An 8,443-nucleotide genomic window follows, 5' to 3' on the forward strand; every position below is an offset into this window, starting at 1 on the left:
TTTTGAACATTTTATGAGACATTCATCAAGTGTGTGCCAACGAAACTAATCTTTAATCTTTTCAGAAAACTGAAACTTACTTTCTAATATGGCCATGGGTGCACACACTGTGCCGAGGAACCGGCTTCTTCCATTTTGCTATAATCAGTGTTCAAAAAATGTTGGGAAATTATGATCCTACAAAAGTGATTGCTTAGCCTGTCTGCAAAACAAACAAACAAAAAAACTTTTAAAGAAAAAACATCATCCACTGACTTGAAAAGCTGCTACAGAAACGACTTTTGACTTTGAGGATCTTTATAGAAATGTAGTGGAGTAAAAAGTATGATATTTGTCTTTCAAATGTAGTGAAGTTAAAGTCAAAGTTTCCAACTTCTTCTAAAAAAGAATACTTCAGTAAAGTAAAGGAACTCAAAAAGTGTACTTAAGTACAGTAGCTACTCAAGTAAATGTACTTAGTTACTGTCCACCTCTGGAAAGTGTGTGTGTGTGTGTGTGTGTGTGTGTGTGTGTGTGTGTGTGTGTGTGTGTGTGTGTGTGTGTGTGTGTGTGTGTGTGTGTGTGTGTGTGTGTGTGTGTGTGTGTGTGTGTGTGTGTGTGTGTGTGTGTGTGTGTGTGTGTGTGTGTGTGTGTGTGTGTGTGTGTGTGTGTGTGTGTGTGTGTGTGTGTGTGTGTGTGTGTGTGTGTGTGTGTGTGTGTGTGTGTGTGTGTGTGTGTGTGTGTGTGTGTGTGTGTGTGTGTGTGTGTGTGTGTGTGTGTGTGTGTGTGTGTGTGTGTGTGTGTGTGTGTGTGTGTGTGTGTGTGTGTGTGTGTGTGTGTGTGTGTGTGTGTGTGTGTGTGTGTGTGTGTGTGTGTGTGTGTGTGTGTGTGTGTGTGTGTGTGTGTGTGTGTGTGTGTGTGTGTGTGTGTGTGTGTGTGTGTGTGTGTGTGTGTGTACACTTCTAATACACGAGCCTGATCACCGTTGGTATCGCTCCGCTTACTGATCCGTCCGTCATGGCGGCCGAGCGAATCCACCACAAGTTTTAAAATACTACTGTTGTTGTGTCACGAAATGTAGTTTTAAGAGTTTTTATGTGAGAATGTAGTTCTTTAGACCTCAAATATGTCCCTCATTTATAAACACAGCGGCTGTTTCACGGTTTGTTCGGACTCTTTGTCAGATGTGAGCTCCAGCGTCAGCGGCCGTTCGGCGCTCGTGTACCCGCAGGGAACAGCCTCATCTCGGGCAGGCCTGAGGGCCTGAGCTGCTCTTACTGGATGAACATGAGATATCATTCACCTGGGGTATATCAAACGGCCAATCTTTGGGTTATTAATTTACTACTCGTTCCAGATCAAATCGATTTGGCTATAGACAAAGTTAAGTTTCATAACTTTATATTTAGGCTATGAAACCTGTACTGAAACGCTGCTTTTGTATGTTTGACTGAATTGTTTATTTCCTGTTGTCTTTTATAATGGCTATGGTTGTTCATTTAAATAGTGTTGTTCTATAAAAGGGTCTGAAAATTAGTGATTGTGATCTTCAGTGAGTGACTGCTGTAAAGTTTAAACAATAAGTGTTTTGGGAAATCTTTTAATGATAGCGGCGCCTTTCCTCCGCGGATATTCAAACTGATTTATTATAATGTATATAATATCATGTACATGGACCTGAAGAATGCTATATCAGATGCAGGTAATACACTCCTTTAGTCTCTCTCTCTCTCATAATATCGCTCTACTCATAACACAATGATCACTGAAGCGACTCCTCCGTTACTCTAAAGTGATGTTTCAGAATCAGGCTTGGGCTCGACTGAATCTGTGGCGGAAGGAAGTAGTTCCACACAAAAGAGTGTTTTTAACGACACTCGTTGTTGTTTCTTGTTTCTTTACTCCATTGTGCGGTCGAACTGTTGTATAAACGCAGTATCACACTCATATATTGCTCATGTATGTCGATGGGTCAGAGACTTAATAATTTTCCTTTTCACATCACAAAATCTCATTTTAAATGTGTTAAATCCATATAAGGGTCTACTTTAATATTTCAAATAACTTTTGTCCAAATAAAATGTCAACATATGGGGATAATAATGTTCCAAAGTGTAAAATTGTAATTCAGCGTAACGGTCCGGACTTTGATTTTGCCCTACAGCTTTAAATAAACGTATAAAATACAAAGTAAAAAAAAATATAGGTTTTCTTGGCATTTTCAAATAAATGTTGGCAGTATATTAAAAGGACTATGTCTTTTTTTAAATATTAATATAGGGTACACACACATGTATATTAAATATTATGTTAGATATGATTAATCGCGATTAATCAATTTGACAACACTAATGAAAATATAATTTTTATAAATACTGAACATATTTAGGGCTGTCAAACGATTAATCGCGATTGCATTCAAAATAAAAGTTTGTGTTTACACAATGTGTGTGTGTGTGTGTGTGTGTAATTATTATGTATATTTGAATACACACGTATATATTTAAGAAATATATGCATGTATATACTGTGTATATATATATATATATATATATATATATATATATATATATTTATATTACATAACAAATATTCCTTATTGTGTGTGTGTGTATTTATATAGTCTACATAATAATTATACACACACGCACATATTATGTAAACACAAACTTTTGATGCAACGAGTCGCGATTAATCGTTGGACAGCTCTAATAATATGATCTTGGAGGATCTTTCAAGCGGTTTTCCTTCATCTCTCAGGAGAGACTCGTGCTTTGAGCCTCTAGAGGTCACTGTTTCCTTTTCTGACCTCTGTCTTTGATGAAATTTGAATTTTTACTGTTCAGAAACAACAACAACAAGCAGAACACTTAAATACTTCAGATTGAATGTGAAGAGGATGATAATCACAGTTAATTATGCTTTTTGTATCCAGGCAACCCTCATATCAGTGGGCTCGTGCGCAGGAGCGGCTGCTGTGGGTCCATTAGGACTTCAGGCGGTCACACGGGCACACAGAAGGTCAGCCTGGTGTTTACACACACACACACACACACACACACACACACACACACACACACACACACACACACACACACACACACACACACACCAACACACCAACACACCAACACACACACACACACACACACACACACACACACACACACACACACACACACACACATGAATAATAGATTGAGAGGTGCCAGAGCTGGGAAATGTCACAGAGTTTCTGAATTTAAAGAGCTCAACATGCCGCATCATTTGTTTGACAGGCTGTCGGTGTTTTTATGAAGATGTTTATTTGTGGTCTTGATAACGGGAAGCTTGAACAAGACCAGCGAGCGTTCATCAGAAACCCTTTCATATTCATAAGCTCATACGACAGACAGCGTTACACGCCCTCTGGTCCTGATTGGCTGAACAGCGTCTCTTAGCCCCGCCCTCACTCACTGTAGTTAACGCCCGCCCTCTGGTCCTGATTGGCTGAACAGCGTCTCTTAGCCCCGCCCTCACTCACTGTAGTTAACGCCCGCCCTCTGGTCCTGATTGGCTGAACAGCGTCTCTTAGCCCCGCCCTCACTCACTGTAGTTAACGCCCGCCCTCTGGTCCTGATTGGCTGAACAGCGTCTCTTAGCCCCGCCCTCATACACTGTAGTTAACGCCCGCCCTCTGGTCTTGATTGGCTGAACAGCATCTCTTAGCCCCGCCCTTACTCACTGTAGTTAACGCCCGCCCTCTGGTCCTGTTTGGCTGAACAGCGTCTCTTAGCCCCGCCCTTACTCACTGTAGTTAACGCCCGCCCTCTGGTCCTGATTGGCTGAACAGCATCTCTTAGCCCCGCCCTTACTCACTGTAGTTAACGCCCGCCCTCTGGTCCTGATTGGCTGAACAGCGTCTCTTAGCCCCGCCCTCATACACTGTAGTTAACGCCCGCCCTCTGGTCTTGATTGGCTGAACAGCGTCTCTTAGCCCCGCCCTTACTCACTGTAGTTAACGCCCGCCCTCTGGTCCTGTTTGGCTGAACAGCGTCTCTTAGCCCCGCCCTCACTCACTGTAGTTAACACCCGCCCTCTGGTCCTGATTGGCTGAACAGCGTCTTTTAGTCCCGCCCTCACTCACTGTAGTTAATGCCCGCCTCTGGTCCTGATTGGTTAAACAGCATCTCTTAGCCCCGCCCTCACTCACTGTAGTTAACGCCCGCCCTCTGGTCTTGATTGGCTGAACAGCGTCTCTTAGCCCCGCCCTCACTCACTGTAGTTAATGCCCGCCTCTGGTCCTGATTGGCTGAACAGCGTCTTTTAGCCCCGCCCTCACTCACTGTAGTTAATGCCCGCCCTCTAGTCCTGATTGGCTGAACAGCGTCTCTTTGCCCCGCCCTCACTCACTGTAGTTAATGCCCGCCTCTGGTCCTGATTGGCTGAACAGCGTCTCTTAGCCCCGCCCTCACTCACTGTAGTTAATGCCCGCCTCTGGTCCTGATTGGTTAAACAGCGTCTCTTAGCCCCGCTCTCACTCACTGTAGTTAACGCCCGCCCTCTGGTCCTGATTGGCTGAACAGCGTCTCTTAGCCCCGCCCTCAATCACTGTAGTTAACGCCTGCCCTCTGGTCCTGATTGGCTGAACAGCGTCTCTTAGCCCCGCCCTCACTCACTGTAGTTAATGCCCGCCTCTGGTCCTGATTGGCTGAACAGCGTCTCTTAGCCCCGCCCTCACTCACTGTAGTTAACGCCCGCCCTCTGGTCCTGATTGGCTGAACAGCGTCTCTTAGCCCCGCCCTCACTCACTGTAGTTAATGCCCGCCTCTGGTCCTGATTGGCTGAACAGCGTCTTTTAGCCCCGCCCTCACTCACTGTAGTTAACGCCTGCCCTCTGGTCCTGATTGGCTGAACAGCGTCTCTTAGCCCCGCCCTCACTCACTGTAGTTAACGCCTGCCCTCTGGTCCTGATTGGCTGAACAGCGTCTCTTAGCCCCGCCCTCACTCACTGTAGTTAACGCCCACCTTTGCCCTTTACTCATGTGGGACACTCCGATCTTTCCCCGTCGTCAAATCAGCTGACTGACGCATCTTGTGACATCACGTCCTGTTTTGGGTTGGTTCACATGTCTTGGGTCTGTGTTGTGTTCATATATCAGTGGAACCGCTCCAGAGTTGGTGTGGAAGTGGACTGAGACCCGTCTCTTTAAGGGTCTAACCCAGCAATCGCACCAGGGGGCGCTTTAATCCAACCAAACATGACAAGTGTGAACGCAGCCCTAGGGCGCTTTCACACACATCTTGTTTGGTCCGGATTTTCTGACTTTTCAGTTTGGTCCAAATCAAAATGGCCGGTGTGAAACCTCCCCTGACCACGGGCCGGACCAAACAGACAAGATCTGGTCCGACAAAAAGAGGCCGTCAAACTGAACAAAGCTTCGGTTCGTTTCTAGTGTGAAAGCATTTTCTGTACGGTTCAGACTCTCAGAGCATTTACAGGAAGTTCCTGTTTATTTTTAAATATTTTATTGTTATTTTTAAATTCAATCTCGGCTACATTGATTATGAAAAGTGAAAAGATGCGCAATATGTCAGAAGACAGAAGGTCAGACATGATTTTGAAAGAAATGTTGTATGATTTTGCTTAGAAAGCCTTTCTTTAAAGTGAATTTCGTTTTGTATAAATTGTATCTTAATTTTGATCAACGTTTAATCAGATAATTGCCTGGATTTAATAAATAAGAAGCTAGTTGCGGGAGCGATCACATGCTTTGCACATGAACTGGAGCGTCTCAAATAAACCCAAACTCAGCAGATACTCGTCTCACAAAAATGAGAAATATGTGAATATAAAGCTTGAAATGTCCACTTTTAAACATAACGAAAAGGAAATAGTCCAGCAATGCGACTGTTCAATAGTGGCAGCGATATGCGTCTGTTCATTCACTCTTGTCAAAGACGCACATCCGTTTACAAACCAATCACAGTCCAGATGCCGCCCACATGATGATGACGAGTGGACACGCGTGTGTCATGTAAAGCTCTTTAGTGCGCTCGCATAATTACAATGTGAATCCAAACCAAAACTAACCGAAAGTATAAAATGTATCAAAACATGAACTTGGGTTTCGGACCTTGGTGCGGACTCTCAGGTGTGAAAACGCCCTCAGTCTCTGAGGAATGATGATGAGGCTGAATATGAGGAGAAGATTAAAGTGACTTTGATCATATCAGGAGCCTTTAAAAGAGCACGAATGAGACCTCATGTAAAGTGCTGATGATGGTCATGTTAAGAGCTGTGCTTTTGCAAACGAGTGTCACATTTCTCACGTGTTCAGAAGTTGTTTTTGAGAGCTCTAATAATTGCACATGCCGGACTAAACAAGGGCAGTATTATGGGCTGCGGTTCGCCTCGCTGCGCTGTGGTTCTAGAGTCTCATAACGACTCTCGTTTTCCTGGACCTTTCCTCAGTTCATGAGTGAGATGCGAATCCCTGCGGGAATATAAATCAATCCCAGGAGAAGTTCGGCGGGTCAGCGGCTCTAATCGCGGGTTATGGATTTCTGTTAGGGAAGACGGAGGATGAACGAGTGGAGAGGGGGATGGAGGGATGAGGGGAAGACATGCACAGGCAGATTTATCTCTTACGATTACATCAGATCAACTCAATCCTCCATTTAACCCATAACATCAACTTTTATGTTTCTCTAAGAAATGAAAACTGCATTGAGGAGGAGAAATCCTGACCTTTCCGATGGAGAAGCGAGCACTAAATCCCACAGCGCTCCGTCACACTCATCTCTCGACCTGATGTCCTGAAGCCTCGCTGGTGTGTGTGTGTGTGTGTGTGTGTGTGCTGAGATCTGAGAGTGGAGTCGACGGTCCAGCTGTTGTTCTCTGAATCCCCTCCCCCTCTCTCTCTCTCTCTCTCTCTCTCTCTCTCTCTCTCTCTCTCTCTCTCTCTCTCTCTCTCTCTCTCTCTCTCTCTCTCTCTCTCTCTCTCTCTGATGATGTCAGTGATGTCACTCCCCTCAGCCGCTGGATGACAGGCGTCCGTCTCGTGTATCCCATGATGCCGTGCTCAATCACTCGTATCTGACACATCATCTCTCATCAGCATTAGAGCCGAGGCCTCCACTCTCAGATCAACACTCGATCACACACACACACACACACTATATCACCATCCCATTCTTAAAGGGTTAGTTCAGCCAAAACTGTAAATTGTGTCATTAATGACTGAGCCTCATGTGGTTGGACACCCGTCAGACCTCCGTTCATCTTCAGACACAAATGAAGATATTTTAGTGTAAATCTGATGCTCTGAAAGGCCTCCATTGGCTCAACTTTACACTCTCAAGACCCTTAAAAGACACTAAAGACTAAAGTTACAAAGTCCATCTCACTACAGCGGCTCTACAATAACTTTATGAAGACGAGAATAGTTTCTGTGCGCAAAAAAACCCTAAATAACGACTTATATAGTGATGACGATTTCAAAACACGGCCTCATGAAGCTTCGAAGCGTTATGAATCAGTGAGTCGATTCAGCGGTTTGGAGCGTTATGAATCAGTGAGTCGATTCAGTGGTTTGGAGCGTTATGAATCAGTGAGTCGATTCAGTGGTTTGGAGCGTTATGAATCAGTGAGTCGATTCAGTGGTTTGGAGCGTTATGAATCAGTGAGTCGATTCAGTGGTTTGGAGCGTTATGAATCAGTGAGTCGATTCAGCGGTTTGGAGCGTTATGAATCTGTGAGTCTTATGAATCTGTGAGTCGATTCAGTGGTTCGGAGCGTTATGAATCTGTGAGTCGATTCAGCGGTTCGGAGCGTTATGAATCAGTGAGTCGATTCAGCGGTTCGGAGCGTTATGAATCAGTGAGTCGATTCAGCGGTTCGGAGCGTTATGAATCAGTGAGTCGATTCAGCTGTTTGGCGGTTTGACACGCGATCCGAATCATCAATCGACTCACTGATTCATAACGCTTCGAAGCTTCATGAGGCCGTGTTTTGAAATCGTCATCACTATATTAGTCGTTATTTAGGGTTTTTTTGCGCACAAAAACTATTCTCGTCTTCATAAAGTTATTGTAGAGCCGCTGTAGTGAGATGGACTTTGTAACTTTAGTCATTGGGCCCTATCTTGCACCCAGCGCAATTGACTTTGTACACCGACGCATGTGTCATTCCTATTTTGCACCCGTGCAAAGCGCGCTTTTCCCTCCACAGAAGCACGTCGCTAAACTAGTGAATGCACTTGCGCTCCCTGGGCGGTTCAGCGCAAAAAAGGAGGCGTGTTCCGGCGCAAACAATCCCTGGTGCTATTTTGCTGTTCCATTAAACAATTGCGCCACTGACCAGAAAAAACCTAGTCTAAAGTCAGTGGCGCGTTGCGCGTTGTTCATTATGCTATTTTAAGGGCGCATGCTTGACCATAATGTATAGCGTGCACAACGCGCATACACTTTGCTCATGTAATCT

Source organism: Gobio gobio (genome assembly GCF_949357685.1).
Source record: "Gobio gobio genome assembly, chromosome: 22".
Taxonomy (NCBI): domain Eukaryota; kingdom Metazoa; phylum Chordata; class Actinopteri; order Cypriniformes; family Gobionidae; genus Gobio; species Gobio gobio.